The sequence below is a fragment of the Sapajus apella genome, unplaced genomic scaffold, assembly GCF_009761245.1.
Source record: "Sapajus apella isolate SASKATOON/1434 unplaced genomic scaffold, GSC_monkey_1.0 scaffold35, whole genome shotgun sequence".
Lineage (NCBI taxonomy): Eukaryota > Metazoa > Chordata > Mammalia > Primates > Cebidae > Sapajus > Sapajus apella.
In genome coordinates, this window is record NW_022436975.1 from 10,362,826 (window position 1) to 10,374,929 (window position 12,104).

The window sequence follows — 12,104 nt, forward strand, 5'->3', positions numbered from 1 at the left end:
AAAAAAATTAGCTGGGCCTGGTGGTGCGTGCCTGTAATCCCAGCTACTGAGGAGGCTGAGGCAGGAGAATTGCCTGAACCCAGGAGGCGGAGGTTGCGGTGAGCCGAGATCGCACCATTGCACTCCAGCCTGGGTAACAAGAGTGAAACTCCGTCTCAAAAAAAAAAAAAAAAAAAAAAAAAAGAAGATATACAAATGACCCAAAAACATGAAAAAAATGTTCAACATCACTAATCATCAGAGAAATACAAATTAAAATCACAATGAGATATCACCTTACCCCAGCCAGAGTGGCCATTACTAAAAAGTCAAAAAACAATAGATGTTAGCATGGATGTGGTAAAAAAGCAAACACTTACATACTGCTGGCGGGAATGTATATTAGTACGACCTCTGTGGAAAATAGTATGGAGATTTCTCAAAGAACTGAAAGCAAATCTACAATTCTGTCTACTACTGGAAATCTATCCAAAGGAAAAGAGTCATTATATTAAAAAGACATCTGTATGTGTATGTTTATTGCAGCTCAATTTACAATACCAAAGATGTGGAACCAACCTAAGTGCCCATCAACCAATGAATGAGTAAAGAAAACAGGGATGATATACACCATGGAATACTATTCAGCCCTGAAAAAGAAAGAAGTAATATCTTTTGCAGCAATTTAAATGGTACTGGAGGCCTTTATTCCAAGTGAAGTAACTCAGGAGTGAAAACTCAAATACTGTATGTTCTCACTTGTAAGTGGGAGCTAAGCTATGGGTAAACAAAGGCATACAGAGTGGTATCATGAACACTGGAGACCTGAGAAGGGAGAAGGCTGGAAAGGAGGTGAGGAATAAACAGTATATATTGGTTACAATGTACACTACTCTGGTGACTGTGCACTAAAATTTCAATCTTCACCACTATACAATTCATCCATGTAACAAAAAATCACTTGTTCCCCTAAACAATTAAGATAATTTTAAGAAAGAAAGAAACCCAAATACTGAATGTTCTCACTTATAAGTGACAGCTAAACATTGAGTACACATGGGCACAAAGATGGGAACAATTGACACTGTGGCCTACTTGAGTCGGGAGGGTGGGAGGAGAAGGTTGAGGGTCAGAAAACTACCTATTGGGTACTATGCTCACTACCTAGGTGATGGAATCACCAAACCCTGGTGACACACAATTTAATCATGTAACAAACCTGCACAAGTACCCCCGAACCTAAAGTTTAAAAACTGAGAAGAGAAAAGAAGTTACATGTACAAATTCTTGTGTGTAGAGAATTTCATGAAATTATGGGAGAACAGCAATATAGGTAGGGATTGAAGGACAACAATGTGCTTTATCTCAAAATTCAAACTATTTTACACATAATATCCTTGACCTTAAATGTCTTTAAGTATCTGGTATTTGGGATTAAAACTGAGAAAAAATTAATTCTGAAATATTTAAATTATACAGACAAAAATACCTAATAATATAATGAAGACCAATGTACCTGCACTTAATGCTGCAATGAACTCCTTTTTGTTTTTCCTTGACACCTGTGTGATCTTATCCTGAGGGGATATACCGAAAAGCCACCACTTGTTGCTTCATCTCCCCAGAGCCCTGGACTCATGGTACTTGCTGGTTCCAGTATCTCTTCCTTTTTCATTTCTTTTCCTCACTCCTTTCTATGTAAAATATCTCCTGAAACTCAAAATCTTCCCTCTCTCCTTCCTTCCTTCCTTCCTTCCTTCCTTCCTTCCTTCCTTCCTTCCTTCCTTCCTCCCTCCCTCCCTCCCTCCTTTCTGAGGAATTCAGCTCTTTCTAGCCAGCACCCTAAGCTCAGTTCCTGGTTCATCTTTGCATATGTAGTTCCGTTAGGACATTCTGCAGGACAAAACAAAACAAAACAAAACAAAACTTCCTTTTAATAAGGCCATTCCTTTTAGAAAGCAGTTGTGATCATAAAAGAAACTTGGTATCTTCATTACTTTTGGGAAAGCAATCCATAGGATGATGATTTTCTGTATCTCTTGGTCTAGGGGACAATCTTCTCTTTGTGAGATTTTGTCTGGAGAAATAAAGGGTACTATTTATTTATTCAACAGTTATTTATTACACATGTTTATCTGCCACTGTACTTATAGGTGTGGAAGGATCACAAAGTTGAATAGGATCTAAATATCTCTTAATCTAGTCATGGAAATAAACACATAATGTGTTTCTGCTGTGCAGAATACTTATAATACTTTAAAAAATTTTCCTCCAAGTGTGAAATCGAGTACTGTGGAAATATTGAAAAAGGAATGTTAAATTTAGCGAGAAAATGAGAAGTCTTCAAAAGAAGCAGCGGAAATAATAATCACAAGGTGTGGAGCCTAATAGTCTAATGTGTTTGGAATTGGCAAGGAACTGGGTTGCCAAATTTCAGAATCTTGGAAGGAAAATTGAGAAGCAGTAGCAAGTAATGTAAATTGATGCCAGATTTTGCGTGGTTGTATACACCAGGCTGAGCTGTTGAACTTTAATCCATAAGCAATGGAGGAGCCACAAAAGTTTTAAAAATGAAACATTATTATATGTAATCTGGGTTATTAAGAAAAGACTAACATCTGTCTGTAAACTCCAACAACTTAGGTCACTGTTGTGATGTTTCAGGGGAGAATGTAGAGAAATGGAACTAATGTTGTTTGGGAGGAATAGATGAAAAGTAATTCAGAAAATTTCATGACTAATGAGGATTTAGCATCATTAAACACAGTGGTCCTATCTGTGTGTGGGATGAAAAGAGGGAAGAGTGGAGGATGTGAAGGATCCTAACTTGGAAGGCTAAGTAGGTCAGCATGCCATTCTCCAAGAAAGGGAGTTTGGGCAGAGAAACAAGTCTTTACTGGAAGGTTATAAATTTGGTTTAGGCAACTCTTTTAATGTCAATTGCTTATGAGGCACAGAATAAAAGTTGCCTGTCTGTGGTCAGTGGAACTATGGTTTAACATTTAGAAGAGGTGAGACTTCAGAGAGAGATTTTGGGGAGGGTTTCAGTGTAGTCAAAAGCAGCAGAGAAATCCAGGAAGATGATACAGAATACAACTCATATGAAATTGGCAATTAGTGATGATTGCAGATAATTTTCAAGAGCAAAGTCAGTGGTGGTATGGTAGAAAAGACCTTAGTTGAATGACTGGAATTTGGTGTGGTAAACACTGCTAATATTATTGCAAATATCTATGTTCCCAGTCTTTGTCAGTAGATCATTGGTTTTAGTCAAAGGGCTATGTGCAGCTAAAGATGACCATGTGAGACATTTGTGGTCAATGAGACATATGTAGAAGTCTGTTGGGGATATCTGGGAAAGTTCGTGGATCTTGACAGGTATTGCTTCTTTTCATTTTTCCTCTTTGCTCTTCCTCCTTCTTCTGTCCTAGAATACTATATGAGGCAACAGTGATGACAATGAGTGTCCACACATTTAGGGTGATGGAAAAGATAGCAATGTGGAACCCTGAAATGATTCTGACCCATCTGCCTCTAGAGACCTTGTTTTGTAGGTCAAACAAACTGTTGAACAGCTTTAGTCAGATAACCTAGAGCTTTTTTAGCTGGATATGTTTCCATGATCAGAAGCTAAACCTTCAAGTTGGTATTAAACCTGGGCATTGGCAACAAGGAATCTCTGAGACTTAAAGTTGATGGCAAGTTCCACTTGGCATCCATTTATTAATTATTCTATGGACACCTACATCAAAATCTTTTGGCGTAGCTCTAAAAATGCAGATGCTAGGTCATACCTATAGACTATATCAGACCATCTGGGAATGGAGCCTGGAAATCTACTTTTAATGCACTAAAGTTTGAGAAATACAGCATGGTTAATGGCTCTTCTATGCCTCTTTCAGATTCATGCATGTTGGGTACACTATAGGCAGCCTGTGAAAGTGAGTCTGTGTCCATTCTATTGGGGATAAATGGTTATATCTATATCTGGATAAGTTAAAGAAACAATTGAAGAGCCAATTGGAAATTTAGTCGTTAGAAAAGTCAGGCTTGGATGCTGACATACCCTAGGTTGATTCTACAATATATAACATCAATATCCAGTGCCTTAAAATCTGTAAAGGAATGGGAGATCTTGAGGGCTACTGAATAACTGAAGAGAAAATAATTAGGGTGTGAATCTTTTCCTTTCTCTCATCATTGAGGTCACAGGCACAGGCACATGTGATATCTCTGGGGAAAGCAGTAAGAAATATTCTCATAGAGATAAGAAAGAGGGAGGGAAGATTGTAATTCAAAGCAAAGTTGGATAGTTTTATCTTCTATGTTTACAGAAATCAGTCAAGTTTTCATGCCACTATATAGTTCTTGCTGTGGGTCACTAGAATATTATATTTCTACCTGTCATTTTAATTTTAAAAACTTAGTAGATTTTTTTCTTCTAATGTTAACACAGGCAACATCTAGTTAGCAGTTTACATTGACTCTGTACAACATCCAAAAGTGCGTAAAGTTTTGACTTGTTTATTTGTAGTTTCTTTCTTTAAACATGGAGTCTGTGAAGAGATTTTTTTTTCAGTATGATATGTTGCCCAAATGGAAATATTCTGCAAAGTAATGACATAAGGATAAAACCAAGATAAAGAGCTGAGATATCATTATGTTTGACAGAGCATATACAGGACTTATGCTGAAATTGAAGTGATCAAAACTAACCTCATGAAAAAATGCAAACACTCGAAGGTTGTATGAAAATATACATAAATCAAATTTGTAAAGCAATTCTAATGCCATTTTTTAAAAAAGTAAATTCCCTCTAAAAAGACCCATCTTTGGGTGGCAGAAACAATGAGGATTAAAATATGAGACGTCAGCAAAAGTCCTTTACATCTTCAAAAATGTGAAAACAAACCTTAAGGCAATATGCTAAAAATAGGCTAATTTTGGTGAAATGAGCTGTTTGTATAAATGAAACTAATAGTTTTTATGTAAACCATCTGTGGTGTGAAATGGAAAGTCATATAGAAAAATCCTTAGAGACTCCTGATCGCTCTACATTAGAGAGGAGAAGGGTAGGAGAAAAAAATGGGGCCTCTTTCTGTCTCTCTGGGAATGAACAAAGAGATCAGGAAAGTGAAGCTGCAGGACACCTTGCTCTAGCTGCAGGCAATCTGGCCCCTCCAGCTGTCCAGAAGTTGAAGGTGAATGTTCTGAAAACACAAGTCCAAAATCATTTCGGTAAACCAATAGGTTGTATAAAGTAGCAGATTCTCCTGGAAGGAAAGAAAGGAGGAGAGAGAGAAAGAGAGAGGGGGACCTAAACTCCCAGAGACTTAGTGCTATAGAGGACTGTCACTCTGTTATGTTGGTCTCCTGAAACCACATCATGAAACCAGGTGTTAAAAATGACCCAACTCAACAGCTAGAATGGCTTTGTAGGTATGTGTATTTTGTAATAGTATTCCGGAAATTGCAGTTTCATTTAGACACATTGTTCTTTCTTTTGTTCTTCTATGAAACACTTGCTAAGACCAGATTTAGGTTTCTGTGGGTCTATCTTGATAAAAAACAAAAACAATGTAGAATATGAAATACTCCAGAATGGGTTCCAATTTATAGAGAGATGAGTTCTAAGGATTTTCCTCAGACTGGAGAAACTGAATAGTCCTTGCAAAGGCAAATCTAGTAGGATAAAAGTACAGGCTACTTTTATACAGGATAATTTCTACACGCCTGTGTGTTATACCAAGATGTTAGGTTTCTGGAGGGACCCTACCCACGGACCACAAGCAATGGGGATAGCTTCACTGGTTTTTTTGGTAGTCATAGCGGGGTCCCAACAGTTTGTCGAGGACTCATCACTTAAATTATTGGCTTTATCAGATTCAGTCTTGGAACTGGTATACCCTTTCATCTCCCACACTTAGTCATCTCATCTGAATAATCAAAGAATTACAGGCCAATGGGAGGTAACCAAAATTATAAAGGAGCTATGAAGAGAAATTTTGCCTCATGCTGCCCTACAAAGCACAATAGGAATACATGTAAGTGATTTTTTCCCTGCCCCTACCCTGGACTTTCATTGATTCTATTTAAAACAGCATTAAGTTTTTTGGGATAAAAGGTTAAAGCTGTAGTCTCTCAATTTGATTAGCAACAATGTACTTTAAATCCAGTGATAGACCTCTTGCTTTGCTGTAAGGTCTGAGGTACCTTTGGACCAAGTGAGAGGGTGTATTTCTGCACAGTCTGGCAGTTGGCCTAATTTCTCAGTGTGAGCAGGCCCCTGCAGAGAGAGTTCTTGGCCTAGAAAATGACCACAGTGCCCATAAGCCCAGAGCTATTTTAGAACTTAGAATACTCAATGACTTATGATTAGAGATTAATTTTTAAGTAAATTCTGTACTCTTGATATTTCTTTGTCCACAGCCTGTGCTTCAGAGCCAGGTTCAGGGGGTCTGAGGCAAACACACATCTTTCTTGGGTTCTTAATGTTTATAGTCACTTCGTTTCTCTAATTGTAAGTGTTGAATTAGTGTTATTTCTCATCCCACTACCACCCCACATTGTGATATGTGGAAAGGACTGGAGAGACAGCTTTTGGATGCTGATGGTGGAAAGTGACACATTCAAGGATAAGCGGATGGCTCATTTGTCTGTTCCTTGGAATCTGGCTAGATTTGATCCTGATTCAAATGTCAAGCATCAGAGTGTATCAACAGCAGAGACTTCAAAATGAAGTTATTTAAAAGTTAAACGTTGGTAAACACCTGCTTGAAACGTCCTTGTAGACAGCTTGCATTCTAAGCCACCTCCCTCAATCCCCCCAAGCCCATACCTAAGAGTGTAATGGAAAGTGTCAGCGGAGAAAGGGTTAACAGATGACAATGTCCTTTTGCATCTGCTCTAACAACTTAGTCCAGCCTGATGCAATGTAAAAACGCTGAGATTAATCCCCCCAAAAGCAGTCATATTGGAAAGGCTAATGTGACTTTCACCACAACACTGGGCCCTTTGTAGTCTGATGTTTAATTCCACTGGAATGTTATTCTTTCCATTGCTTTTCTGACTATACTTGGATTTGAGACTTCCAGGTCTTATTCCAGTACAAAACTCAATCTGCCTTAACAGACTTCAAAACATCCAAATCTGTTTTATTCTGCAGGTTTCCACTGAATCAAAAAGCAAGGTGCATGCTTTACCAAGTAAACGGCGTGTCCTCTTTCAGAGTTCTTGGGAGAAATCCCAGTTCCAATGCTAAGGATGAGTGGCCACTACTGAACTTGCCCTCAACATCCCACTGTGGGGTCTCTTCCCAGCTACATGGCGGATACGGCATGTGCCAGGCCTGAAGAAACAAAACATTAATTTTGGAATTCTGACGGCTTTAAACCTTTGATCATCACTTTCTAACTGTCTTTAAAACATTTTGCCTACAACAGTTGCAAGCTGTGGTTTTTTTGTCTGTGTGAGGTGACTAACAGTGCTACCGCTACGCTGCTCTCTGTGTGGGGAATGTATTCATCTAGCACCCCAAACCACCTACTGGCTTCCGGCACCTCTTATCAGCTAAGCCATCAGCCCTGAGCTGACATTTCAGCATTTAGAAGCTCCCCACCCCCACCAAAAATAAGTGACAGGAGGAGAAAAAAAGCTCATTTGGCAATAGTTTGCTTTTGCTGTTTGGCCTGGAGAAAGACATTCAGAGTGGTAGAAGATTGTTTAGGAACAGCTGGCGAGCACCAGGGTGTGAGGCTGATTTTCAGATATGACAGCCACTTACAGGAATGCTGCCAGATACAGCTGTTTAAAAGCCTTAATAAACAGCAAGTCAATACTAATCTTTGCCAAATTAATCTTTTCCCTGACAGCCCATCAGAGCAATTATGTTTGGGCTTATTGTAAACATACAATTGTCAAACAGGGACGCTTCAGACTTTAAAATACTGTAGTTTGGTTCAGACTCTTTCTTTAGAATGGTATTTTTGTTTTCTCTGTAACATCGTGAGTCTTTCCATTTTATTTTCGAGTCACCGTTCTTTTCTTCTGGCCTCATGTCCGTGTGAATAAAATTTCACTTTCAAATGTCTTTGCCAGCAAGCTGTTAATAAAATGTGAAATGATTGCTGCTGGTGGGCTTCGTTAATTAGGCACAACTCTGACCGTGCTGAAATGTAACAGGTCAGTTGTCTCCCATCCGGGAACAAGAACTTCATCTTCACTTCTTCTCATCTACTACATTACAAGCTGGTGCTGGATACAAATGACAAGCTGTGTGGCTAAGTATGAAATGAGAAGGCAAAGTCTAATCTCCCTGTGTACACGTAGATTGCCAAGTGGGTTTGAAGTTACCTCTTCCTCCTGCTGCTCCCCGCGTTCCTCCTCCGTGGTTGGTGAGGTTATGGGGGGGTTCCCCACCCCCTTTCTCCAAGCAATGGTCATGTGTACAGATTTGGAGACTATTTTTTGTTAGGAAAGGTTTTCCACACTGGGAAATGGTTCCAAATAAAAGTAGAGAAATCGCCTTTGAAAATCCTAGAAAATAGAACCAGGAAATACAGTCTTTTCCTTTCTTCACCAACTCATACTAACACTTGGTAATTAGAAAAAAATTTCAGCAGCCTGTTCCATCAATAGTTTAATTTAGAATCCATGAAACTTGTCTGCTCAGTGTTCTCTCTTGTGTTTGACACCCTACATGTCTAGCACCTCTTTTCTCCTCGCTTCTTATTTTCTTGGTGAGATTAGTGTGTATTACATCTTTTACTTTTGTCACCACTAGAAAAACTCTTGTTCAATTATGTAGGCCAAAAAAATATGGCATAACTCATCTTGAAATTTTTTTAAATCTTTTTTGTAGCCCTAGGTTTTTAATGAAACATCTCCATCTTTACTCCTAATGCTTGCCTGTGATATTCAATGCCCGTCTATATTTAAAGAGCCTTTAAATTGTCAAGAAAACACCATACAATTCCGGTTGAGGACAATTGGTGATGTTTTATTGATCTTCCTTTGTATGATTGCGTTTTTTTGTGTGCCTACTCTGTGCTATGACATTTCAAGTTGTTTTGGAGGCAAGGAAATGTTTGCGTTTCAGACAGAGATTTGTACCATGGGGTGACTCACATGAATTCAACCATTAAGTGGAAGGGTGACTTAGTGTAATAAATATTTAGAGGTTAAACTCATGATGTGAATTTTGCACTTGCCTTGCTACTATTTTAATATTTAATCATCAGTAAAAGAGATGAATTTTTCTGTTTCTATCCTTCCTTGAAAATAATAATTATGGCTGGACATGGTAGCTCATGCCTATAATCCCAGAACTTTTGGGAGGCTGAGGTGGGCAGATCACTTGAGCCCAGCAGTTTGAGACCAGCCTGGGCAACATGGCAAAACCCTGTCACTAAAAAAATAGACAAAAATTAGCCAGCCTTGTTGGCATGCACCTGGGGTCCCAGCTACTCGGGAAGCTGAGGTGAAAATATTGGTTGAGTCAGAGAGGTGGAGGCTATGGTGAGCCAAGATTGTGCCACTGCACTCCAGCCTGGGTGGCACAGTGAGATCCTGTCTCCAAAGGAAAGAAGAAGAAAGAAGAAGAAGAAAAAGGAAGAAGAAGAAGGAGAAGAAGAGGAGACAATGACAATTAATTATGTTTGGAATAAGAAAATGCAGGTCAATCTCTATTTAACAAGTAAACATGAGGATATCTATGATTGACAAAAACTCTGTTCCAGCAGATAACCTATTTATTACAAATGTTCACATAAAATTTTTTATTATAACAAAGAAATATGAATGGCTACTGGGATTTCCTGGCAATTAAAAATATTCCTTGTTTAATATAACATATCTATCTAGGACTAACTCTAAGTGGGGTACCTTGTAAACAAATATAATTGATTATTCCTTTGAGCATTCTCTCCTAGGACTTTGTAAAGTACTTCTAATTCTATCTGAAATTACACATAAAGTTATAGTCAAAACCTCATTGTCTCTCTCATACAGGTTGGTTGAACCATATGAAATTAGCATTTTGTAGGCAAAGCAGGTCAAATATTGGCAATTTTATGTGGTTCAATCAAAGCACTTTTCCAATGAGTGGGAAAACTCTTGCAAAGGGCAAAAGAGCCATAGAAAAAGGAGATTGGCTGTTGATATGCTAATTTTAAATCATGCATTCATAAGTTTAAGAAATATCTCAGTAATGAGTCTGAGCCAGAATATACAATTGACCCTTGATTAGCAAGGGTTTCAACCAAGCAAGTCCACTTATGTGCAAATTTTCTTTCATCTCTGCCACATCTGAGACAGTGAGAGTAACCCTTCTTCCTCCTCCTCCTCAGCCTATGCAATATGAAGAAGATGATGAAGACCTTTATGATAATCTCCTTCCACTTATTGACTAGTATATGTATTTCTCTTCTTTATGATTTTCTTAATAACATTTTTTTCTCCAGCTCACTTTAAGAATACAGTATATAACACATAAAACATACAAAATACGTGTCATTCAACTGGTTATTAGTAAGGCTTCTCCTCAACAATAGGCTATTGGTAGTGGAGTCTTGGGGGAGTCGAAAGTTAAATGTGCATTTTTGACTGCGTGGGTAGGGAGAGAGGTTGGGTCCCCAGACCCTCACATTGCTCGAGGGTTGACTGTACTGCTTTGGTGGTCGAGGCCTCCAATGGACTGCTTGTGTTTCACGCAGATGGGCCTCTTTGCCTTTAAGACAAATGACAAAAATAATCAGAGACCAACTTCATCCTTGGCTATGTTCACTAATTTGACTAACTGGAAGTCATTATTTGACTCATTTTGCCTTGTCAACTCGGTCACATTTGAATGGGAATTAGGATTTTGAATTATTCTTTCTTAATCATTTCTTGGTGATGTAAGAGACACAACTCAACCCACTCCTATACACACTTGCATTTTTTTTTTCTAATCACTTATAATTTTGATTTTGGTATGTTGGTGAAGAAATTTGATGTTCCACAGTATTGCTGCATCTCTCAGAATGACTTACTGGTGGTCCTGGAAATCCCTGGAGTGCTTCAGCAGAGAATTCAGTGCACACCCCCACTGTTCCTTTCAGTTACAAGCTCCAAAGCAGGGCATGGGCTACCAAGCCCAGAGTGGATTCTGGCTTTCTGAAAGATGGCAGATCTCCTAGGCAACAGCTCACCGTACTAGATACTCAGGTTGGTAAAAGGGCATTCTCAGTTTCAGGAAAGAAAGTTTATGGCTATGTCAGCCATTGACCCCCACTGTGCCCAGTCACTTCCACCATAAAATTTATGTGGGATTTCTCATCTGACTGGGCTTGCTCTTTAGAGATTGATGGATCACCGAATAGAATACGGTCACGCATAGTAACAGCTTTATTGATGATGTGTTTTCTTTTATTTACATTTGTTTTTACTGTATTTGGTATTGAATTTCAACACTGTCTACCCTGGTCGCACAGCTGCTCTAGAAAAGCTGTAAACAACACGGCACTGTGCTTTCCTGCACAAACCGCCTGTCAAAGTTGCTCATTCTCCTCCCGGTAATTACCTTCTCACTTTAGACTTAATGCAAGTGAAATTTTTACTTTATCATAATATAATAAATAAAAGACATTAGTTAATTAGTAGTGCTGGTATATTTCTAAAATACTAAACAGACAAACAATAAACTGTGAACTTAATCACATGAGTTCTTATACAGTTTCGAGACAGGAAAATTAGAGCTCTCAGCTACAGTCATTTTAATAATCACATGGATCTGCATTATTTATTAGTTATTACATGCTCAAGTGATTCAAGGTTGTACAATGCCTAAAATCATTCCAAAGCAAGCATACCTTTTGTCTGTTTAATTCTGAGTGGATTACACAATGCATATATTTGTATTTAGTTAAATTGCTAAATTTATTTCACATATTCCAAGAAAGAGACATCGGCCCTTTTCTTGATTTCCAACCAGACTAACTTACTTGGTATGATCCCCTAAAAAGGAGTAATCTGCTAGCTTTTTTTTTTTTTTTTTTTTTTTTTTTTTTTCAAAAACTTAAAAATCCCTTGGGGATGATTTTACAGACTTTTTTTTTCTTAACAAAATCGTCGCTAAAATAATATTT